Below are 26,669 nucleotides of genomic sequence, written 5' to 3'. Positions count from 1 at the left end.
GATATTTATCAAGAATATTTTGTTTCATTTTCTTGTCTTTGGTTGCAGCTATTAACTCTTAGAAGGCCTTTTCTCTTACTTTGTAGGATGCACTGTCACCTTTAAACATATTTAGAAAATGTGTAAGGAATAGAGGATTTGCACCTGGAGTATCCTTGGGGACAACTCAATTGCAATTAATTTAACTAGACACTGGATGTCAGTGTTGCTATTTTATAGTTAAAAAAAAAAAATCAAGAAAATCCAAGGTGTAACCAGAAGTAGGATATAGAAGAAGTCTAATCGAATCATTCAGAACAGCTTAGAAGCTAATTAGAATTTTATATCTTCATGGTAGGAAGAACATGTTGGCTTTATAGAAGCAGCTTTCCATAAAGGTTTTGATTTCTATTAAGAACAAACAAACAGATGAAGAAACACTTCAACTAAATGGACATTTTAGGAATCTGTCACAGGGCTTTTACATGGTAATTAACATTAACATTCCATTTAATCAGAATTATGAACAGTGCACAGTGTGAGTGATGATATTTGCTTATGGGTTATTTTGTACCTGGATTTCAAAAAAATACCTGGATTTAACTCACTCCAAATCTCATGACCTTAAAGGAGCTGTTTACTTTTAAACCAGGATTTTATTTTTCAACAAGTTTTAAAAGAGATTTTTAAAAAAATTAGAACTGAAAATTATGAATGGAATTGCATAAAATTCTACCCACTAAACAGAACCATCCATCCCCTACTGACACTTTGAAGTTTTACCAAAGAACAGGTATAATGTACTGGTTTTCACAGTCAGGTACACTTACAATCTCCTTTGAGAGAAAATCTCCTTTGTCAGAAATAATAATTCACCTATGGCTTCAAGCCATTCTGCAGAATAAAACCCACTATTAAGTGGAATCTCAAAGAAACAACATCTAATTTCGCTAGCAACACCTTTCAAATTATCCTATTTCAAAATCAAATATCATAGTAACTAGTATATTAGAAGTACCTTCTTAGAAACATTCATAAAGAATGAAAATTTCTTATAGTGCATGTAAATAAAAAATTCTACTGTCATTATAAATGTATTTGGCTGATGGATAGGAAACATGTAAGCTGAAGAGCTGAAAACAGAATGAAAAATTAATTACTTTTTAATTTTTTTTTTGAGTTCTTACTTAAAAACATCCAAAAAAGCACTGAGCATCCAAACATACTTTTATACTGCGAAATTTCAATTCATGTGATCTGTGGATTCATGAAAACATTGCAGGTGGTGACCTGCAACTAACATAAAACACACATATCTGTTATCAGACTGCAATGGATGGCAAAATATCAAAGAAGTCTCTTGGGTTTCTAAATAACATTCCAAAAACTTTGCAGGGAACATTAGGTATGTCGTAAGTGAAAAATTTCAGTCAAGAATGTTTCGGTAAGAGTTTATTATGTCCTAGACAACAACTGCAACAAAAACAAACAAATGAAAATTAAGAGTGGCCTTATAATCCTAGAAATGCTGATTACCATCATGTCTGTTCTCAGTCAAAGGCTAGTAATGAATTACACACATTTATCCCTTTAAATGTCTACATCAAGAATTTGGAAAACATAAAAATTTATGTAAAATATACTTCATTTTGAACAGTGAAGGCAGAGTCAAAAAATATTAGGGAATGCAACTCCTTTTTGAGATACCAAGGTATGAATCAACATATCTAACAGAAGATGGTCTCTGATCTGATATTTTATAATATAAGATTGTTGAGCTGGGATGTCTAATAATATCTACCAAATAAATTAGAAAAGTTTAAGTTTAAAGAACTGGTGAAATGAAGATGGACAGAAAAGAGGTAAAAACACTTTGCACTTCCTGAAGCAACCAAGTAAAGAGATTAATCATGAAGACAATATGCTTCATAGAGAGTTCTCTCTGATAAATGCAATCTAAGATGAATGCAATCTAAGACATAAAATATATCAGATTTTTATATAAGGAATATTTCAACATGAAGTTAGATTATGTATACAAGAGAAAGAAGAGAGTCATATTTCAAATTTAATCTTGATGTAAGTTAGATTTTTTTTAATTATTTCAGACTTTATTAGAATTTTTAATTATACTGTATATTTTGGATATTTAAAATATTTATTAGTGTTTTTCTTCAACAAGAGCAAAACCATTGTAATCAGAGAGTAAGTGACTGATGCTAAGTTCCTCACTCAACGCTTTAAGGAGACTAGAAACTGGCATATTCAGACAACCTGGGTGAAATTCAAGTACCTAAACAGAGGCATCTAGTGCCACAGTTTTCTTCCTGGCCTCTAATTGCACTCAAGAAACTCACAAGTATCCCATATGTTCTTGATTGTATGTGCCAGCTCCCTGTTGGTTTCTTGGATGCCTTTACTCTTTAAGATTGCACTAAATACTGTCTGAATCCCTATTTTTCTTCTCGCTTTCCCAAACAACCTCTTGAGTGCCCAGAAGGTTAAAGAAATACAGGGCTCTGCTGGCTGCTGAGAGATTACTGCTAGTTGCCTTGTTCTTACTGCTGCTATCAGGGTTAGGTAAATGCTTCTTCTGAAAGAGAAATGGTTGCTTCTTCTTGAGGATGTGCTGGGTAGGGTCAAGAGAGAAAATCAACAAACATGACAGGCCATACAAGAGACCTCATCAAAAAGAGACATAAGCAATCAGAAGCATACCAGACATGACTGAGTACCCAAAGCAGTAAAACAAAACAAGAAAAAAAGAAGAGAAAGCTTTTCATATCGAGCCAATTATGGCTTTGTGCAGTTTGATGCAACCCAAAACTGCTGAAAGTTTCTAGATTAAGAGCAAGAGTAAGAGCACATTTAAAAAGGTTTTGTTGTTTTCTCAGTTGGTGCTAGAAACGCTGTGCAGCCAAATCAAGCTCAGAAACTTTGTCAGTCAAAGCACTAATAGTTTTTGTGTCTAAAAATGTGTCTGGTTTTTTGTAGCATTTTTCCTTTTACCAAAATCCTAACTTCCACTCTCATTACTTTTATTGTTTATGTTTCCATGTATGAATAAGAACCCAGTATGTCTGTACCTTGTGCTTCACTATGCTGGGATTAATTCAGTAAATACGATATATCTATGCATCACTACTAATTGACTTTCTAATAAAAATATCACAGCTACAATCACTACTAAAATTCTTTGTCTGGCAGCTTATATGCCTCATTAAGGTATGATAATGCTTTCATAAATTACCTCAGTGCTTAAATAGATGGTATGACAGATGAAACTAGGGTAGGAAGGGCTGCAAAGGCATGACAAAACAGGATCAGAATACAAAACAATCTTGAGAAATTGAAGAAATAAACTTAAAATAGAAAGTGATCTGATAAGGACAACTGCAAGTTTTCTAACTGTAAGGAGGAGTGATTTTCTGCACCAGTACAGGTCCCCTGCACAGTCATGTCTGAGTAAAGGAGATTATAGGGGATCACAAGCTAAACTTAGGATAAGATGTCTACATACTGTATTTATGTATAGTACTATCGAAACAAATGGCAATCATACCAAAATGAATAAACAAGAGTATAATTTGTAAGCTGTTACAGTTTCCTCTCGCATTCTGTAACCTCTCTTTTGGAGGTTTATGATCAGTTGCAGGTATTGCATTTGATGGAAGCTATAAACCAGGTAAAGGTTGATCAGATGTCCAAAGTCTCTCAATCCGATTTTCATCAAAAGTCTAAAAAAGTGAGACTTTGAAGAAAAGAAAGACATAAAAAAATATAATGGTTAGCCTGAAGGAGAAAGGATTGAGGACAGATAATATTTCATGAAATGTTGAAAAAAAAAGGGAAAAATTGCAGAAAGAAGGCACCAGATTAGTAAATATTTCTGATGCTGAGGACTATAAAGCATGGAAATAGATTGCCTAGGGAGGTCTATCATTAAAGTCTTTAAGAAAAGGTTAAACAAAAATATCTGTCAGGATAAGTGCTAATACTGCCTTGGAGCAGACTGAAGGACAAAATGATCTCCTAAGATCCATGTTATGGTATTTCTCATACCTTATTCAACTTACTTCTGCCATGATGATTGATTAGAGTGACAACTCCCAACCCAGACTAAAAACAACTGAAAAATATACAGAAGGAAGAAAATAAAAAAAGAATCAATGACAGATCAGAAAATTGGAAACTTCTGCATATATGACAGAAATTATTGCTGAAAATTTTGGATCTACACATTGTTTTTAAAGTTATTTGTTTATCTTCTAACTTAAAATGAATACATAGTAGAAGAGATTACCAACTGGCAATGTAGTAACAAAGATGTCTAAAATTTATATGTGTAGAGGTTTATTAATCCCCACCATAAATTAGCAGCTCTCTTGCAGCTTATTATGTTCAGTTATACTCGTATACAATGCGTGTTTTTGTCAAAGGCTTCTGGTGTTCTTGTCCCTCTTCTCCAGTCACTTTGGTCACAAAAAAGTCTCAGTTCTTGATGCAACAATATTTGGTGGGATAGCTGGAAAAGGTATATGACCAACAATATTGACCTAAATGGTAATAGAAGAAAATTTTGTTAGTTGCAGAACAAAATAAGTAAACTGAGACAGAAGAAAAATTCTATTCAAGAAGAAAAGTTAAAAATTAGTTTCTCATCACTAAGAAAACAAGAGAAAGAATTCTGCCTACCATGGCATTGCAGCAAAGTAGAGTGAATGTCTGGTTTTTGCTGTAAGCTGCCTCGTTTGCTTCCTCCATATGCTCCTTCCACAAGGCTTATGACAGTCCTCATGATCATCTCAGTGTGTTCAGATATAATGGTGAGCTAAACCAGCACAAAGGAGAGCCTGTTAGAGACCTACCTCTTTACTACTGGTTTACCTCTCTGATCTAGCTGGATAATAATAAGATTAAAGATTAAAGATTAAAATGTACAAGGGCATAATTCTATACCAACAGCCTTAAGATGATGTGTTCTCAGAGAAAATGAAGGACTAATTTTAACACAATGGTTTATATTCAAGTCATACATTTATTTTTTATTTTATTTCTTAGATTTTCCCCAAACTATGGGAGATTTGATGCCAAATGTACAATTTGATTCTTAACTCAGTATAATTACTTAAGAGGGGACTGAATCTGTAGCCTGGTAGAGCTGATGCTGCTGCAGCTGTGTGCCCCAAGTCTAACCAGCAGTGAGACTGAGCATGTATTATCAGGTCCATACATGAGCATTTGTATACAGCACACATACACACATTTGTATACAGACAAATTTGTATACATTCTGGACAGACAGAATAACATAGACAAACACAATCAGCTCTCACATCAACACAAAGAACACCTATGACCTCATATTTTCTCTGGCTGATTAGGATGAAGGTCTGGTAGTGGGAAGTACAGTGCAGATCCCCGCAGAAACTGGGCTCAGACACTCAGTACACCTAGGACCTGCCTCTGTATCCCAGTCTCTCCAAATATTGGCATCTGGGCATGTGAGCCCTAGTGGCTGCAGGTTCACATCAGCTACTATTAGAGACCTCCTTACTCCCTTCCCCACCCTTCTCCATTCTCCCCCAACCTTTCCCCAGCACTCGCACTGTAGATCCCCTAGTATCTGTCCTTGGATGCACAAGCCATCCATGATCTCTTCCTGAATCCTCACTATCTGCAAGTGCCTCACCCCTAGGTGAGGCATTAATTTTCCAAGTTTTGGGCTAGCAAACTGCATGTTACATGTTACATGTTTTGCATTATCATATTCTCCATTTTGGAACGTACCAAGAGCTGGTATTCTCTCAAGATAAAATCTGTGTTGAAGTATTTGTTTAATTAATGTACTCACTTTTGGGTTTTTTTTTTTTTGGTTGGTCAAGGATTTGCATGGGTTTGTGGCCATTTTTATAATATTACTGGGAAATCTCAGCAAGACTAAGATAAACCAGGTATATTTCTTTTTTAAGTACAAAACATAGATAAATTGTGCCAGAAGATCATGTAAAGAGCATACTCAATGGGAAAATAAACTCAGTAACATGCTTGACTGTGGAGCACAAAGATTTCCAAGATGGCACTGGCCTAAATCAGAAAAAACAGAGAACACAACATCACATAAAGACTTTCTGCCAATTAGTTTCTGGAAAATCAACTTCCACCTCACACCATTCTAGGTTACTACCTAGATTAACCACAACAGATAGCAGAAAGTTGCCCTACATATTATGGTTCTTATGCCTAAATCCAGAAAAAAAAAGAAAGAAAAAAAATCAAAAAGGAAAACATAAGTTATCATAGTGTTTTTTGTTTTAAGACACTAGAAATTAAATAGAGAAATTAAAAAAAGAAATCTAAATCCAGTATTCTACCTGGTACAAGTTGAGAGGCAAGGCAAAAGGCAGCTGGCCAGCCCCATTCCCAGCCCATTAAGCAGAGAAATAGGAAGACAAAAGATGTTTGCAATTTAAATGCTGTTTTGAAGACACAGCTGCCCCTCCTCTGGATAGATTCACAGGTCTGACCCATCAATGACTTCTTCTTTTACTAGTCTTGCATATGCAGCACCAAAGTAACATTTTGTAGGGATTTTGCTACCACTTTAACAAACCTGTGGAATGCAAACAATGGATATTGTTTTTCATGCCATTAAAAAGAATAAAAATGTTTTCTTCTACAGAAGAAAAGAAAAAGGCAGCATATATAAAAATAAACAAAGGGCTAGATTTCCAATTAACCTGTGTCAGTTTTCATATCATGGACCTCCAGATAAGAAGAGAAAAGGACTTATACAGCAGCCTGTGAACTGTATTCTGCTTAGAGAATAACTCACTCTACTTAATGGGTCAAAAACTTAGAAGAGATATCAAAGCTTTTCTAATTACAGTTAACAAAAGCAGTTACCAAATTGCTGCTCCACTTATACCACTCTACAACAAAGTCAGATTCTCTTTTCATTAATGTTATTTAGCTTGGATTTGCAAAAGGGCATTCCTGTGTTGCATGTTACATTCATGTGCTCAGTTTAAATTGCAATTAGATTCTTTGGGCATGTTAAGGAGGCTACAAAAAGACTGAAAACCAGGCTTTTCCAGATTTTGTCACCAAACTAACTTTGCCTGACAGCTATAGATAATAACAGATTCCAATAGAGAAATTTCACCATGTTTAATTCAGAAATATGAAGAGAAGGTTTTTTACTAAAAGATGCCTTTTTCAAAGCCTTTGATATTAGAGTGAATAGTAGGAAGAGAAGAAAAAAACATCTGTTGTTCACTTTCATCCTCCTTTGAAAGCAAATTAAGATTCTCAAAGTAGGTTTAAAGATCACTTTAAACCTACTTTAAGATGGTCCTGTATCCTCTGCCTTCCACTCCTGATGTTATTTCTCATGTTCTGGAACTAGAATTTGTGTACAATTTATGTAGGGAATAAATGAAGACATGCATAAGGGACCTGAGAAGAAAACTGAGAAGTTGGCATGGGATAGATAATAGGGACTGGTTATTGCAAGAAAGCTGGAAAATGGAAGTGAGGTGGTTAAAGAAGATGTGAAAGAAGATGAAGTTTACTTGAAAGAAGATGGAGATTACTTGAGAAGCTTTAGAAGACTGAGTCTTGCCGTGGTCCGAAAAGGGGATGGGACCGTGGCACAGCACAGATCCGGGACACAAGGTAGGGTGCAAGTAGAATCCTTTCTTCACCTGTGCATGCGGTCTTTTATCAGCTCAGGAGGGGAAAGTGCCAGAATATAGGGTGGAGCATGAGACAGACAAGCGGGGGGACAAACCAGGATAAGGACATGGGCAAAAGGGGGAGGAGCGGGGGAAGCAGGGAGCAGGCAAACTCATGGCAAGCTTGGGCATGTCCAGGCTGTGCACTGTGTAGTGTGAATACAATATTATGTGAAGCCACATAATAACAGTAAAGTCCATATAATAACTGTAAGGTCCATATAATAAAATCCTGACAATTGCTGTATGTTTTTCTCCATGCCTGGAACTGTTCCCATCACAGGGTCTGAAAGGTCAAGGAGATTGACAGGCAGATGAAGATGGAGAAGAAAAAGAAGACAGATCTGATTGCAACCGGATTTCAGGAAAACTGCCATTTAAAATAGAGAAGCTCCTGTGAGATTTCCCTGGTAACAGACATTGAATTTGTCAAGCAGTGCCAACTGCTGGCCATCATTTTTGATTGGCAATGTCATCAGAAACAAAAATAGCAAAACCACAAAATTACTAGGGGCTGTGACAAGCTGGAACTGAAAGGGTAAAGAAAAGAAAATAATAAGAAGAACCCTATATCAAAGTTTATGATTAAGAAAGTGGGCAGATGATAATAAGGCACAAGGAAAAAGGAGATTAGGATGAAAAATCTTACTGCAATTAGAACATGTCCATGTAAACCAAACAGAAGCAAGGCAAACTTGAGTGCTGCTCCACATTTATTCATCCTCTTTAATTTTTAGGTGCTATGCTCCTAGACAGATTTGGGGATACAGTAAAAGCTTTTGATTCTTCCATCAAACAGGATGAACAAATCCACCCTGTTAGTCTGTAGCAGAGTTTAGCTGTACACACACAGGACCAGCACCATTCACCGTGAAAACCAGAAGATGGATTTCTGTCTAACTATAGCCATAAGAACTGACTAGTTGAGAATAAAACAGCCAGGACAAGGTACAGAATAAAACAGGAGAAAAAAAAAAAAACAACAACATGTTGTAACAGATAAATGGAGGGTAAGGATTTAAAACTATAGTTTAAAAATTATATTTGTCAGGAGGACTCAGATTTCTTCCAGCCATTTAAATGTGAGTTTGAATGAGGCCAAAACCATCACAGGAGAAAGGGGGACCTAACATTTAGGATGGTAGAAGGTTGCCCATGGTTGAAAGGTAATGTCTGTGTTTCCTCATCAGATCATATCTGGTATCAATAAAGCTACTTAATGGAAACTTTTAGTAGCTGGTCACTAATTATGTGGTTTTCATTTTTAGGGTATCTGATTTTATGCTTTGAATTCTGACCTAGGCAATTGGTGAACACTTGAGATGCATCTGAAATCAGTGAAAGGTGGGCTTTGAATATATAAAGTGCTTATATAAACCTAGGTCCTGTAAGAATCAGGTTCCTATGTTTCCCAGTTTGGACACACAAATTCCATGGAGCCTTTAGACAAGAATCTTACTGTGATTTTATTGTCTGTCTCTAAAAGTGTGCTTTAGTGTTAAATACATGACTAATTTGGAAGCACTCAGATCTTATACAGATAAGCAATAAGAAAAAATAAAGAGAAAATTATTAACTTCATTTTCAGAGTAGATCATATACTGTGCTCTAAATGAAGGATAGAAAAATTTCAAAGCATTGTATTATTATTTGCATACAATGAACACAGGTCCCATAGAAAAATGTTACACTGCATAGAAAAATATTGTGGAATGAAAAAATTTTTCTCGAACATGTGGATAGTGGAATTAAATAAGGTTGCAAAAAGCATCCATATTCCTTGCATTTCTTGAAGCCTGAGCTTTTGACTTCTAAAGTTAAAAATTGTATTCACAGCATGCATATACACTCTCTATCTCACTCTCTTTTGCATGCATATATAACAAGGAAAAAATTATTACTATCCCAACAAGACATGAAACAAAATAATCCCCCCCCCCGATTTTAATATTTAAAAATTAAAATTATATGATCAGATAATGGTACCTTATACATTATCTATCAGTTTCTCTCTCCTGGTATTTAATAAAATCTAGTTCAGAAGGCCAGTCTCTGCAAGAGTGAATTGAACGTCCTGTACTGCAGAAACTTCCCACAGCCAAAATAGAGGTCAAAGAGAAAAATTTTCAAGCCCAGGAGGTCACTAAATAGACAAAGTTTTCAACAAAATATCTATATAATGTTTAACCTTTAGGCTTTTAGGTCTCTAAGCAGTAGGGAATCTCTGAGTATAGATGGCAAAGAATACTTGGTATCCTTCAGGCATTGCAAACCCTATCGTAAGCCAAAGAAGTGCTTAGATCAAAAAGACTTGTTTTCTGGAATTACAAACAAAGATATACCAATTGGTACATCTAGTTAAAGATGTATATCCTTTTTGAGTGACAAGTACCTTTTGAATGTATCTGGTTGCTGCCTCTCTGAACATCATGAAGCTGAACATTAAACTCATTAATTAAACTAATTTTTAGGTAATTCTTTAGATAACGCAGTATGTTGTCAGTTTTTCCAACCTAACAGAGACTGAGTAAACCAGGAATAGCAAAAAAAAAAAAAATTATCTACAACCATAAGGCATCTTTTGCTGCAGTGAAGTGCTTGAGTTAACATCTGAGTTATACTGATCACATTATTACAGTGGTTAGTCACCCTATAGTGAGTTTTAGTGGTATTAGGTAGAGCATTGTAATGCTTCAAGATGCAAATGCAAGAGGTAAACAATGCTTTGGAGAAAAACATCCTTGCCCAAAAATAAACTTCAGCAAAATGACTGAGTATAATTACTTGAAGTTATTTAGGGCATAGTAATGAGTGTACACTGAGCAGCAGACAAAACTTGCTTTGCACCTAAAGAATTGCACTGCAATTCACTGCAAATGGAACATTTCTATGATACAACAAGTATCATAGAAATATTACAGTAATATTATGTATGTAACAGGAGTTGGATAATAAACTGAAAAACTTTGGGAAATGGAGAGAGGAAGCAGTACAAACTTACTGCTCGGGTGCTTGCATTTGTTTTTTCTTTAAGAAAGATTCAAGAGGCTATGACTTTGAGATTGCTGTCTGAGTTCATGTTTTTCATTTTTGGTCTAATTCTTCATGCAATTTTCCAGTTTCTCCTCCACAGAATCGTGTCCCTGCAGCTACCATTCAAAGAGGACAAAGTATTCCTCAGGCTCACTTAGCTGCTGACGCTTGGTTATTTGTTGAGCTTATGTACTGTGGGATATCAATACGGTCTGATCCTGCCTTTACTAAACTCAGTGCTTCAGAACCACCCTCACTACCAGACAGTTAAAAGGAGCTGCTTTACAGTGTCTTTTTTGGTTTCTGTGTCTTATACTGTTTATCACATTTATTTTTTGTGAGCTTGATGCAGTTAGACTCTCTTTTAATGTCTCTCCCATTTTCACTTACATCTGTTAAGTTTGTCCAATTTTCTTTTTGTATCGTTGTGCTCTTCCATTCTTCTTTTTCTGAAATAATTAAACACCATGTTTCTGGTCTTTGAGTGTTTCCAAATAATAGAATATGCTCCAGAAATTTTAAAGGTCTTCTGCAATTATAAGGATCAGAAGAAATCTAAAAATCTGTTCCTTTAACTGTTCATTTAATTTTTGTCATAAATACAACAAAGTTAAATCTAATCTTCAACCTTGGGAGTGAATAAATCAGCAAAACAGAATTGAATTTTATACTATTAATATGTTAACTGTAAAATAATTGCTTATAAAAATCTAATATTTAACTATTAAAATTAATGATTTTAATCCAATATTCAGACATAAGCTACTACAAGTTCTTTACAGAGTAATAAACACAGAGTAGAAGTAGGTCTTTTGTCCTTCAAAAATTATATTGTACATTTTGCAGTATATTATTAGAGCTTTATTATCCTACTATTTTATGAAACTAACCTATAAGAAAAATGCTGAATTTTTCAGATTTTTAATTGTCCTTTTTTTCTTGCTTTGTAATATTTCTATTGCTTCCATCCTTGATTGTAATATAAATTTACTACTAAGAAATAATTCTCTCCACTAGATGTTATTATAAAATTTTTACATGTGTACAGTACTATATGGTCTGATAAGTGCTTTGCCTAAAACATTTTTCAATGACAACAGTCAGTGTTTTTGAAACAAACACTTACTACCATTTTCTCAGATTGTTTTCACTGTTCAGTAAAAAGCAGATTTTATTCATATATCCCTTTTATATAATGCATGACATGCCTTCTACATTATTCATGACATAGTCTAGTACAAGAATCCTAGAACCTCTGTACAAAATGCTCATTGTGAGTAAATAGCATTTATAACCTCAAAAATATACATATCAGTTATCAAAAACAAATGGCTCAGTGAAATCTGGTTGCTCTAAGACTCCATATAATTAAGACACAGAGTCTTTTTTGCAATCTCAAACAAAGCTATTTTACTTTTTAGTACCAGTGAAAAGTATATAAGAAGGAGAAAAAACCATGTGGAAATAGGCATAAATTTCAGTTTTGAAATTTGAACCAATCATGCATACCCAAATACTTTTGTTCTTCTCTTCTCCATTTAGGTTCTACACAGGAGAGTAGAGTCTGTCCATATTCTATGCTGTGTTTTTAAGCAGTGTTCAAAGCACCAAATAAATCATAACCTGTCAGGTCAAACTATAATCAATTCTAACAATGCTGCTTCTAGCAAGTGTTGAAAGCTGTTTTGGACTTGAGCATGCCCTCCAAAATCCAACTATTTCTGCAGATGGGAAACATCAGAATTAGTGCAACTTCAAACGAAAAAGAAACTAGTGACAACCTATTGAACTTAATTATCAAGAAAACAGTTGGCATACTTACATTAGTTGAACCTGCAGTATTTGAAACAAATACATACTAAAAGAGCCTTGCATGAAATCAGAATCACCTAAGAGATATTCGCACCCTGTCCTACGCAAGATGCAAAAATGAGATAGCCTGAGGTATTCGAACTTCAAGGTGGAATCGCCCTATCATGATACCAAAATCTAGGGTTGGAAAAAGGCTGCAAGAAACTCTTTCTCAAATTATGTATATGAATCAAGTCACATTCATTAAACCAATGTACATGATGGTCATTGTCAAGCTGTTGATAAAACTGTAAAGTTACAGAACTTGAAGGCAAACAGGTGGCTAAAGAAATTACTAAGTGGCAGAAAGAGCTGGGAGAAAGTTTGTGCTGCAAAACCATGCAAAATAGGAAAAATAATATTACTGATGGAAGTAGGATTATGGAGATGACAACTCACAATAGCTCAAAAATTCAAGGGAGAATCAACATGGAAAGGGATAAAATTCTAAAAGAGAAATCTAAAGTTCAAGAAGGCAACTCATCAGGAAGAAACAGAGGTGGAATCTTCTTTTCCTGACTGACACCTACTGCACTTATAGAGATTCCTTGTGTTTCTTATTAGGAGTGATGAAAATTTTAGCCTGGTAAAGTTTAAAATTTTAGCTATCTCTTGTTTGTTCTTTAACAGCAGATAATTGCTTTGCACTTCTAAGTTGCAAATGTCCCACTCACAGAGAGTCTTCATGTTTGGCAAAAGGTGTCCAACCATATGACTTACAGAGAGATAGAGATGGATCTCTTTTTATTCTACAACAAAGTACTGCAGCTGATAAAATGCTGAAATCAGTCATCTTACAATTTATCATAGAAGAATATGTACTCCAAAGCAATAGAAAAAGTAAAGAGAAATTTCAAAGAACATATTCCCAAATTTCTGGAAATCTTACTTTCAGCTTGATGACATTAAGTTATCTATTTTTATATAAGAAATTCAAAATTGTATAAATGTGTATATATATATATATTATATAATCAACAGTTTAGTAGCACATTGCTCAGTCACTTGAGCAGTAATATTTTAGGTAAGACACCACAAAGGCATTTTCTGCAAGTTTGCTTATGCTGAAGCCCAAGCGGGGCTTTGGTTGACACAGGTAAATAGTGCAGGTACTTCTGATACAGGTGAGATGTTTCAGCTTCGTGTTCTGGACAAGAGTCACTGGGCAAAGAAGACAAGCTGCGTGGGGTAGTGGAAATGGTGGTGTGTGTCAAATAAGGATTTCCTTGTTCTGAAGGTGGTTTCACTTATAATCATGTCAGTGCTACATCAGTCCTTCCTATGTAGCTTTAACTGGAACAGAAGTCATTCGTGAAATGCTCATTGTCCAACACAGTCAAGAGTTTTTCTGACAGATCCAGGCTGGTCAACAACACTAAGACCTGTTTTCTTTCTAGTTAAGTAGAAGAAGGCATGGGAGCTTCATATTCATTCTGAATTTGATAGAATGAGTATCGTGAGTTTTGACAAGATGTTTTCAATTTGGCTAGTGACAAGGCCTCATAGAATCCTTTGTGATCACCTGTATCTGTGCATAATTGAGTTTTTTTCAGCTAGATCGATCCCCCACTTGTTCTGGGTGTCACGAAGTTTCTGTTGGAGCTTGCTGCATGAAGACGAAAGGCTGTTTTTCTTGCGTGACAAGATGGCAGTGCAAGATGTGCTTGGTGGGTGGTTCTCTTCTTCCTCAACAATTCCTGGATCTCTTGATTGTTTCCATCAAACTAGTCCTTGTTCTTCTTGAAGGAGAACCCTAAAGATTCTTCAGAGGATTGCAGGATGCTGTTTTTAATATGGTGCCAAATTGTTTCAGGAGAGGAATCTGTAGAATATATGGAATGGGTTTTGAGCCTAGTATGAAGGTTTGCCTGGAATTTGTCTCTCACTGATTTTTGATTTCTATAAAAAATAAAATTACTATCACAAATGCATGTTCAATCCAATCACAGTTTCACAGAAGAAAACAAATGAGAATGACAGTAGAAGATTTTCTGTTATTTTATCAGTGTCCTAAACTAAAGAAACACTGAGTCTGGACAGAAAATTTCCATTTTATAGCAACCAAAGCAGAACTCCTACTTTGGGGGGGTGTGTGTGTGCGCACATACCTGGGGAAAAGAAATTGGTATCTTAGGTATTCAGGTTTACTTTCTTTGGTGTTTTAAATTGGCATACAATGGACTGAAACCCTTTATATGTATTTGCCATATTTTTAGCTGTCAGTGGATGAAATTATGCTAATACATGTTCATATCTATCCATTCTTCTAATACGGCTCTTTATTAGAAACAGGGTCATCAAAAAATCTCTACATTGACTGCAGGAGGAGCTAAAGTATGTCAGTAGAGAATGAGGTAATCCGATTGCCTCATCATTACCTTGAACTAAAATGCCAGAGTGATTACAATGCCTTAATTCAGGTCCTGGAATAGATGATCTGAAAGAACATAAGTATCAGAATAAGGACCTGAATATTAATTAAAAATACAACACCCTTTTGTTTGTTGTTTTGTTTAGGCCATTTAAATGTTATTAAATGTTTATATCTAAAGTAAAGATTTTGTAGCATAATTATTAATATTGTTAACAATACAGAAATATTTCAGATACTATTATTTTAATTTTGTCATCTGTGCAGGTAGAAGGCATAATTTCTGCCACAAAATAATATTTTGAGGTAATTAGCCTCATTTGCCCTATTACTGTGGAACTGATACTACTGTAAATATCAACGTTTTTATATTAAGTAAAACTTTGTTTTTCATTGTCTTTGAGCATTGACGGAAGTTGTGAAATAAATTTGCATGTGTAGTTTAAATTGAATATTTTTTCTTTGCAGCAAACATTTTTAAACCTAAATTTATGATGTACAACTATTTCTACTTTGGTTTTGCCTTTTGAGCTTTTCAGTAAGGTATTTTAAAATTGAATGAGCTTTCTCCATTCATTAACATAACAAAAATGCATAACCCTGACAAGTGAAACCTATCAAAACTCCAGCATCAGAAGAGTGAATTCATACTGAGTGTGGAATAACAAAAATGATGCTGTTAAAATTCTGCAAGTCCTTGCAGAAATATAATAATATAGTCTGACTCAACATAGCCCCACCCCAGTCTTCTGGGAAATCAACATAAATGCAAACAACAATGAAAGCTACCCATCTCATTTTTTTAAAAAAATATCAGTACACCTTGGATATATTTAGCTGTATTGCTATTTATATTTCTACATGCAATTTAAAAAGTGAAACAGTTCCCAGGTCATCTGGGATATTAATATTTTGAAAATAAATGCTGTAATTGCTGGCTGATTCACCATTCTTTTTATAAATGTATTCAAAAGATAAATTAATCCAATTGCACACTGCTTTTCAACTGATACACTCCATTTTGATTTCAAATAGGCATGTAAATTAGCAATGGATAATGGGATAAGATATGCACAGGTGAAATTCAGAACAGCCTCTATTGAAAGCCCTTTCTATGCTTGGACTTAAGTTGTTTATCCAAATACTGATGAAGTAATGGAAAAACAATTTGAGATATCACTGAACTTTGGGTCAGTCACTACAGAGGCAAAATGGACAATAGTGGATATTCCATAAAATCTTGAATCAGAACTTTGAAAAGTATTTACATAGTAGTATTCTAAGTACATTCACAAATGATTGCAATGGATTTTCAGCAGCAGTGAGGAGTGGAAACATTTTGATAAACAATCTATCACATCTGTTATAAAAATTTTCAGCTAAAACTATTCATAGAACCTATTATTTCAAATATTTTGTACAATTCTTTGAATGAATTATGGATGAATACATGCACAAGTTATTTGACCAGCAGCATTAAATAAGCTAATCCCAGACTATGTATTTGTCAAACATTTCAAAAGAAAAATGTAAATGAATTATTTAGAAAATATTACTGAACTTGATCCAAGTCTAAACTGCTACTGTCCAGAAAGTATGAACATGCAAAGAGAAAGAAATATGGTTTGTAAAAAAGTAGAAACTTTAACTGCATAGTTATATTATTTTTCTTAATGTAGGTGTTTGAAAATCTCATTTGAAAGCTAAAGAAATATGTGTAATTTGTAACATATGAGGCTATCTGTATATCAGTACAGGCAGAGTAGTCATCCCTTTTTTCTGCCTGTAGGGATATGTCAGCCATGAGTCAGATATAATCTTATGTCTACACTGTTGTCTAAGTCATAGGACCACAGTGTTGTGGTTTAGCTACTTTTTCAGTCTCCTTGGACAACTAATGTAGAGGAAATAAGAGTCCCATAACAATAGTACTCATATGGATTTTGTAGAATTGATCTTATAGATATTTCAGTCCTCCCTAATTGATCCAGAGTTCAAAATTTTTCTTGGAGATGATAGTTTAGATGCCTATTAACCCCATTACCTTCTCTTAGGACTGATGCACAAGTTAATCCAAGATCTTTATCAGAGATATTACCTTGTTGTTCAACATGAACTATTCAAGGAGGCCAGTTCATTGCTGAAAATGGAAGCCTGAACCAGAAATTTGGTAAATCAGTCTGACAACACAAGAAAACAAATTTATTTTTAAGAAAAGGTGAAATTATATTAATTCTGGAGGCAGTATTCATCTCCTGATGAAGTCAAAGTTTATCATGTAAATTCTATAATAATTGGCACAATTATTCTTAGCAATGCCATCCTCAGAAGATACCTGGCACCAATAGTATTATCCATATTTTAAAGTTTGCTTTTAGGTTAAAATGCAACATGTTCTTGTAATGTTCTTATTTGACTTCTTTTAACTAATAGTCTGATAGCAGCATATGGAGACACATACTCATCTCCTTTCCTTGCAGTCTCTTACTGTGCCTTTATTTTGCTATATCTGAGACTCATCACTGTCGGTCTCTCCATCTCAGCCTTCTCATTAACTGCCAACAATGAACATTGTAACCTTGAAAGCTTTTTGGGTGACCCACCTACTTTTTCTGCTTTTTCTGAAATTATAGGGACAGGACATTTGAGAAAACTAAAGAACAACTAAAAGCACAGTAAAGCTCAGGGTGAACGTTGCCCTAATACACCATATTAGTCAAAACAGACTATGACTTAAGCAAGAGGAGAAGCATACGTGAATACTAGAGAATCACATAGACAGCCATATTTCAATAAACCAGCATAATGAATCACTCTTTTTATCCAGTTTCCTTGGTGTTAGGTTTTGTGAATATGTGTAAGCATGAACCTATTTACTTAAATAAGCAAAATCACTGCACTGAAAGCACATCATGGCAGTAATTGCAAAACCCTGTTAGCATTCTTCCCATGCTCTCAAAGGACAGAACATTTTCATTCAAATTCTCATTTGCAAAATCACAAAGTCAGCTGGTTTTACAAAGTTAATGTGAAAAGGAAAGTTCTTAAAATTACTTTTTAATGTTCTGTATTGGCGTAGGCTAGTCATATGGGGCAGCTGGGTACTGCTTGTCATTTGCTTCATTTCCACCACAACACAGCAACAGCAAATCCATGCATCTTGTCGTTAAATAAGATATCTTTTTTTCTTTGTAATTACTAGATATATTTATTAAGTTTTCATTTCACTGCATTATAATACACAAATATATAACCAAGATACCTTAACAACCTTGTCATTTAAATTTTTCACGCTTTTCCATTGTGTGTGCCTTCTATCTCACTAAAGTTTCAACTCATTAGCTGACTACCATAAACTATTACTCTGTAGCATTGCTCAGTCTTTAAAATAATAGAGCAAACAAAAACAAGAAAAAGAAAAAACAACACAAAACAGAAAATGCCTACAGCCACTTTCAGACTCTTTGTCTCTGCAAGTTATGTTGGTTTGTTAATCCAATGTACCTCCAAAAGGAACAACCCCTTTACAACAACAGCAACCAAAAAAAGGCACTCAAAAAAAGAAACTATTCATGAAGATTCTATTTTCAGAGTTCAAATTAAAGGTATCGCTACTCAACACAAACGACACTATTCATCTCGTTACTTCTCACAAAGCCAAGCAAAATACTTTCATGTGTGCAGCATATGCTTCCTATGCATTTTGGCACCATGAAACTATGTCTAATCTAGTGATATCCGAAGAACAGTGTATCAGTCTGTACTGATTGGTTTGGCTTCAGTTAACAATATTAAATACATAAAGTAGTAAGCAGTGTGCACTGCTATAAAGATTGATTTTAAAAAAGCAGTATATTACCAAAAAATATTTATTTTGAATAATCTCACTATACTTCATTGGCTTTTACGACATTTTACCTTTGCAGATTTTTATCTTTGTTTGGTTGATTTTCTACTTCTTTTTTTAACCAGATTGTCACACTTTGTCCAGATTTTAATCAAATCTATACTGATATTCTATATTAGTCTATAACTACTAATACCGTGCACGTATACATAATAACACTGTATTTCATAATAGCATTACATTAGATTAATATTAATTTCTGTTTTCCAACCTATTTTTACTTTCATTTGTTTTATTTCAAAGTCATTTTCCTATAAAGCATTGCAAATGTGACTGTTATATTTTTAAAAGTAATTATTATTATACAACTAAAAAGTAGCAGCACCTCAAAGGATAAAGAAGCTTGGTTTACTACCTTGTCACCAACTGACCTCAGTGCTTTGCTTTCAGGCTGCAACCTGGAATGATGCCAATAGATCTCCTAGCCAGGAAACCTGTACCCAGAAGCAAGAATAATGTTCTCCAGAGTCTGCACCCCATAGGCATTATAAGCATGGATTGTGACAGATTTCACTTCCATTGCACAAAACAATGTTGACATGAAGCACACATGACAGAAGCTTCTTGCTGTTTGGGCTTACTACCAAAGTATGAGCTAAGCTGAAGGGATGCTGATTCCTGGAAAATATCCACTTACAGCTTCAGGACCAGCAATTACCTAATAGTTAATGTCATGTGCATACAGTTTTCCTCTCCAGGTGCACCTGGTGAGATAGTGTCCTAAAAGAGTCACTCTAGGGAGCAAATTACTCTCCTCAGAGAGAAGACAAAAAGTGCAAACTGACATCTCACTCTCAAAAATTGTGGCTGTGGCAGGCCGAGCAGGCACACTACATTTGTTGTTTCCAAGTGGGCTTTGCTTTCATAGAATCATAGAATCATTAAGGTTGGAAACAACCTTTAAGATCATCAAATCCAAACTTTGACTGAACTCCACCATGCCAACAAAACTATAGCACTAAGTGTCATGTCTGGTCATTCCTTGAATACTTCAGGTATGGTGACTCCGCCACTTCCCCAGGCAGCCTATTCTAATGCTTAACCTTCCTTTCAATCAAGAAACTCTTCCCAGTGTCCAACTTGAACCTCCCCTGGCACAGCTTGAGGCCATTTTCTCTTGTCCTGTCACTAGTTGCCTGGGAGAAGAGGTCAAACCACATTTTGCTATAACCTCCTTTCAGGTAGCTGTAGAGAGCAATAAGGTCTCCGCTGTCCTTTTCCTCCAGACTAAACAACTCCACCTCCCTCAGCCGCTCCTCATAGGACTTACTCTCCAGACCCTTCACCAGCTCTGTTGCCCTTCTCTGGACACTCTCCAGGCCCCTCAATGTCTGTCTTGTAGTGAGGGGCCCAGAACTGGACACAGCACTGAAGATGCAGCTGGTGCAGGGGGACAATCACTGCCCTGGTCCTTCTGGCCTCACTACTGTTGATACAAGCCAGGATGCCACTTAGCCACTTGGATACATTTCTGGCTCACGTTCAGCCGGCTGTTGACCAGCATCCCCAGCTCCTTTTACACCAGACACCTTTCCAGCTTCTCTGCCACCAGTCTGTAGCGCTCCATGGGGCTACTGTGACCCAAGTGCAGGACCCAGCACTTCACCTTGTTGAACCTCATTTCATTGGCCTTAGCCCATCAATCCAGCCTGTCCAGATCCCTCTGTAGAGCCTTCCTACCCCTCCAGGAGATCAAGGCTTTGGTCTTATCTGCGAACTTACTGAGGGTGCATGTTCAGATCAGGATGACTGATCTTGTAATTCATGCCCAAGTTAGTTTATATTTGATTTTCAGGCTACGAAAGAATTTCATTATTATGACTAGATATTAACTTTGTAATTTGAGGTTGCATGACATTGCAGATCCCTTTGTGCCTCTTTTCCTTCCCCAAGCTAAACATTGCCAGTGCCTCCCTTTCCATGCATGCAGGTTGGGGAAGAAGAACATATGAATTCTCAGAGTATGTTTGAGCAGAGGAACCCGTGTCTGAGGGTGGCCTTTCTGAGATAACTAGCAAGAACCAAGTATATTTCTGCAAAACAGTCTCTCAGCCTAAAAAATTTGCAAAGCAAATTTCTGGGATTTTCTAAGTCGTGTTTATTGTCTTTGCAATTACTATTGCTTCAGTGATTTTTCTTCCATGAAATTATCCTGTTTCTTTTTGAAAGAAATCATGCCCCATTCATCTATTCTTGTTACTCAGAATCCAATTATTTGCCCTCAGTTAAGTTTTTCCTAGATTGAAATGACCTTTTCTATGTAGTCATTCTTTGTATAGCATAGGTTCTGTAACTTTTGATCTTTCTTGTTGCTCTTCTCTGAATTTTATGCTTTGCCATACCTAGCTAACAGAGGAGGTTCTATCCCTTTCTGCATTTTTTGGTGTTGCCTGTTTGAAATGCAAACTCTGTCAGTACCACCTCTTGGTGTATGACTGTATAGTGTCTAACATTTCCTCATTTCCAAATGCCACTGTAAGAATGGGAGTTAGAAAGCTACTTGAGGTGCTGTGTAATAGAAAAAAAGAACTTTGCTTTAGAGATTACAATCACTTTTAACTAGGAAAAGACATGATCACAGGCAGTGATAGTTAGCCTAATTCATCCGATGCTGAAGTGCATGTAAGATATGGAAAATAATTAGCCTTCTCAAGGTTATCTTTCTCTCTGCACTGAAAGTATGAGAACTCCAGGTGAGAGTACAATCTAACTTTTAGATGGCAAAAATGGGATGAAATGACTGTTAATACAGTTGCCAAGTAAGGTGCCTAAGTTAGTTAAACTTGGAATTCCAGCCAACATTTATTTTGCCATGAAGCCCGAGAGTATGCACTACATTTTCAAAGTCTGCAGGGAATACTTCAAAGCTCTGTATCTGGAGATGCTGTTGATATAGTTCTCTATGTTTTGAGAGGATAATGTAAATACTTACCACGAAGTCCAATCCTTCCTGTACCACAGTAATGCACAGGATTGATGAAGAAAGAGGGTTATATTAATCAGATTAGCAACAAAATAATCAGAAAGCAATTTTGTGTTGCCTCCTTCCATGCCATTACTGAGATATGAATAAATGACAATATGTGCACACATTTATTTAATCTTTATAATGGGAAAGTACCTAGAAACTAATTTTGATTATCAGGGTCAAATTGTAGTGAGTCAGGTGTTCCACAAAAAGACCTGGGTAGACGGTACATGCCCTTCAGTATTGAAACTTTAAAATAAAAAGACTTATGAATTCAGAGAGAGAAGTATCCATACTTTGGATGAGTATACTTACATCAAATATTATATAACTTTTTTCTTCATATTCCTGCCATTGGTGGGTTTTATATATTTTTTTTATTTTATTGAATTATAAGACTATAATGTTTCAGGTCAAAGAGCCTCAGCATGTTTTCAAGACCTATAAAAGACAATAATAATAAAAAATGGAAGTAAATATTTCATTCATAATTTTGCTTTCTCATAGTATATTTATTTACTGAAATATGCAGCACAGATCATTAATAAAATTCCAGATTATTAAGAGAAACATCTGTAAGTATTAAATAGACTACAAAGTAATAAAATATGGAATAAAATATACCGAGTGAAGAGTTCTATCTGTATAGTAATTTCTGGCAATTTATTGAAGATTTCCAGTAAGTTCAACGAAAGCCGTATCTATAAAATCTTATGCTAGAGTACTCATTTTCAAACTTTTATTTTTTTTAATTTATTTTTGAAAACTAAATCATTTTGAGGTACAGAAGTCTGGAACATAATAAATGAAATGTGGTGAAATCACCATCCCTGGAAGGCTTGTGTTTATGTCACTTGCCAATATGGTTTAATGGTGAACACAGTGTTGCTAGATTAATGGTTGAACTTGATAATCTTAGAGGTATTTTCCAAACTTAAAGATTGCTTGATTCAACGGTTCAAAATCTGCTTTTCTTATTTGCATTACGTAGAGCACTTAGAAACAGTTCAGTGTCCAGAGACAGGCATGGACTAAAGTTTGACTATCATTCAATTAAAATGTGTACTCTTTGCATAATTCTCCCTTGAAAGAGAAGGTGTAAATCATGGCAAGATGCTGCAAAGTTGAAGTTGTGGATTTCTATGTGATAGATACCTACCTTGTTTACAAGGTCTTGATGATACAGGGAGACTCTCCTTTCACCAAAGATGACATAAAAAATAAATAAAAATTCTCATACTCAGAAAACTGTATGAATTAGCAGATGCAAAATGAGAGATGTTCAATTCTGGTACATACTACTAATACAGTGTAGTTACCAGGACCTGGTGTTCTCCAAAACCTGACAGATTAGCTATGTTTGCCATTTTTTATTTAGAAATTTCTAATAAAAAAAGAGATGTTAGACATGCATCATTTTTTCCACAAGTTAGGCACATATATTTAAAACCTGGAGACATTTCCAAATGTTTCTTAAACTAAAGTAGCTGAATTCACCTGACTTTGAAGTTAGACATAGGTTGTAAAATAGATGAGGCTTTGACATGTATAAGTAATCTGTAAGCCATATTATGCAATGTTTCCTTTTCTAAAAGTATTTTGCATTAAATATGAATTTAATTCTATATAATGATGTTGAAGGCACTGATGAGGTGGAACTGCAATGCTATTTCAGTTTTCACTCAGTATTGCAGTACAGGAGCAGTTCTGCCATCCCTAGTATAGAAGAAGCACACTCCAGGAGGTTTCATTTCTTTCACAATCTTGTTTCCAGTCTTTCTCAAGACCATATGTATCAATCTATGTCTTCTGCCTTTTGGGCCACTGTCACTCATCGTTCTTGTTTTTACTTGGCTTTCTGTATCCTTTTGCCTCTTGCTGTTATCTTGCAGGTTGTGTTATTCTCATACATACATTCCTACAAATCCATAACTCCACTCTCTGCACCACTCCAGACAAACTCTGCTCATTTTCCCTGTCACGTTTCTGTTCCAGTCTTTCCCAGTACCTCAGAAAGTAGACTGTGCTATTTAACTATTTTTAAACAGAGAGATTTTAATTCCTTTCCTGTCCAAAAGGAGTAAAAGCTGGCAAACAAAAACCCCTGAATTCAGTGACCTTGGTGACTGCCTGTGAAGTGACATCACTGCTGGCAGCACACAGGACCTTTATATAATAACACCAGAATTGTCTGTATAAGCTGTCCCATCATTTTTACTGCTGTATTTGTACCTCTCTCTTTCTTCCAGTATTTGTATTTTCCCTTTGTACTTAATTTTTAAAGACAAATACTCCCTAAGAGAAAATTTAAATAATTGCACTCTGCTTTGCTCAATATTTGGCTGAAGAAATTCACACCTATGAAAGTAGGACAGCTCGGTCATTCCAGGAAATCATCAGATCATAGGGATATCTAGTTGGAAGGAATCTGTGGAGTCTCTCTGGTCCAACCTCCACTTCAGTCAAAAAATAAATTGAGTCAAAATTTGCTTTCACTTATGAAGATAGTGAAGAATATTTGGGCTTTAGACTCTTTTTCTAGAGCTCAAAATTATCACAAAATGGGTAAAAAGACCTTAAAACCCCATATCTCTCCTACTTCTCCTAAAGCACCACTCTTGCTCAGTGGTCATATCCTAATTTAAGGTGTTTGAGATCTGAGCTAATATGTGACATCCCCCCCTCCAGAATTTAATTATTTTTAGCTAATTTTATGAGATGTTGCTAGGAGCACACTTAGAAACAGGTAGCTGTTTCTCTTCCTTACAAACTCTTCCTTCAATGTCTGCTAGCCAAATATGTGACTTGCAGCCCATAAGGATCTGTACAGCTCATTCTCACATATTCATGAGCTCTCCCTCAATGTTTATTAGCTTATCTTCTATATACTTAATACTTCTTTTTGTTATTACTTCTAACATAGATTTCCTGTTAACCAGCACTTAAGATCTCTGTGCCCTACAGCAATTTTTAAAAGCTTCCCTACTACTCTCCTAGTAAAGTTTTGCCTCTAAAAGAGTGACATGGTTGAACATGCAATCACTGGTCATTACCAAGCAAATTTATTTTAAATATAGAAAAAAATCTGCTTCATAACATTTATGCCATCTTTGTTTTATTTTAGAAATGCACAGATGTTGGATTTGCCAGCATTTGAATGATTCATACTGAGATGAACAGAATTTATAAAAATGGATTTCAAACTTTGCTTGGTTTTGTCCATCTGTTGTCATTGTAAGCTACAGGGCTCTAGCATGCAGAAGTAGGTAGTTTGCTTTCATAAGTTTTCAAATATTTCATGGTAATAGGATGACAAAAAGGCTTTACACATGGAAGTAATTGAAATATCCATACTGCAGTATTTAGCCTGAGCAACTGACTGGGTAAAAAATGCAGTAACTGTCTTCAGTGATAATTTTGTAAATATGCCAGCTTTACACAGCATAACTATAATACTATTTTCTCTCCTTAAATATTTTATAGCATATTAATTCGATTCATAAATTGGTTACTTTTCCACTCACTCACTCACTCACTCACTCACTCACTCACTCACTCACTCACTCTTATTTTTCTAGAGTTTGCAAATATTTGTTGCCTTTTAGAGAATGAACTAATTTTACAAGTACATGTGTGAATTTTATTTATTCAGGGAATTCGGACTCTTACAGGGACAAGAGTCAAATGCATAGTTGTGTTTTCTAATTCCTACATAGTTTATACATTCTGCTCCTGTTCAGTGTCTTTTATAGAATTCAAAGCTATTAGTATGACTACCTATCTACAATATTAGGAAATGGCATAGAAATTACAGCAGGGAAATTTACTAAAGTTTCAAATTTCTAAGTATATCTTAGTGAACACTGATCAATCTGCTGTAAATCTTATTTTTTTAACATATTATCCTTCATACCTTCTAGATTAAATTATGTTTATAATTTTAAAAATAATTTAAATATCAGATTATTATATTTGTTATTTTAATCTTTTAATGGAAATAATTGTCAGTCCACATTTATTTGCCACAACAATTACCATCACCAGCAGAACGTGTCCACCTGAAAATAGTGTTGTATACAAATAGTTATTGTAAGGTTTTGGTTATTTTCCTGATTTTTATTTTTCATAAGGTTACCATAGCAACAAAAAACTAGAATTGTACTTTTCATTATTAATATTATTATTTGGCTAAACTAAGGAGCAGTGGGAGCTCCCCCTCATGCCACACCATGTTGGACTTGACACAGGTCCTATGAAGAGTAAAGATTCCTACAGCATTCTTTCATCTCACTTTTGAACAGAAGTTGGGCTGGTCCATCTGGGGCTTGTATTTGTTGTTGAAGTTAGCTGGTGGAATGGCCAAGTGCTGTGGAAATCTAGATTTTTAAATCTTGCTGATGTTGCAATGTTTCCTGGAAGAATAAACTGGTTTTTTTAAAGATAATGAAGGAGTTAAAAAATCTTCATGTGTTCCTTGTTTCTACATAACTATCTGTATTTCATGGATAATGAGAAAGTTTAAAATAGCATCAAAGAGTGACAAACGTGAAAGCAGAATGAGACAAAGGAATTCCAATTTTATAGATGTTTTACTTGTCTCCTACATTACTTTGTGGATAAGATTTTCAGAATTACCTAATAAATTTGGATTAACATTTAAATTAACAAGCACAGAGTGTTAAAAATCACACAGGCACTCTGAAAACTCCTGAGTAGCTCTTGTTAGAAATCATAAGTGTATGGGCATTTGACATCAGTCATATAATTTTTCTTTCTCACAACCCTTAGCAAGATCAGGGGCAGCATTCTGAGCTATGAGTTTGT

Source organism: Pseudopipra pipra, chromosome 3 (assembly GCF_036250125.1).
Source record: "Pseudopipra pipra isolate bDixPip1 chromosome 3, bDixPip1.hap1, whole genome shotgun sequence".
Taxonomy (NCBI): domain Eukaryota; kingdom Metazoa; phylum Chordata; class Aves; order Passeriformes; family Pipridae; genus Pseudopipra; species Pseudopipra pipra.
This window is presented reverse-complemented; position numbering follows the sequence as displayed.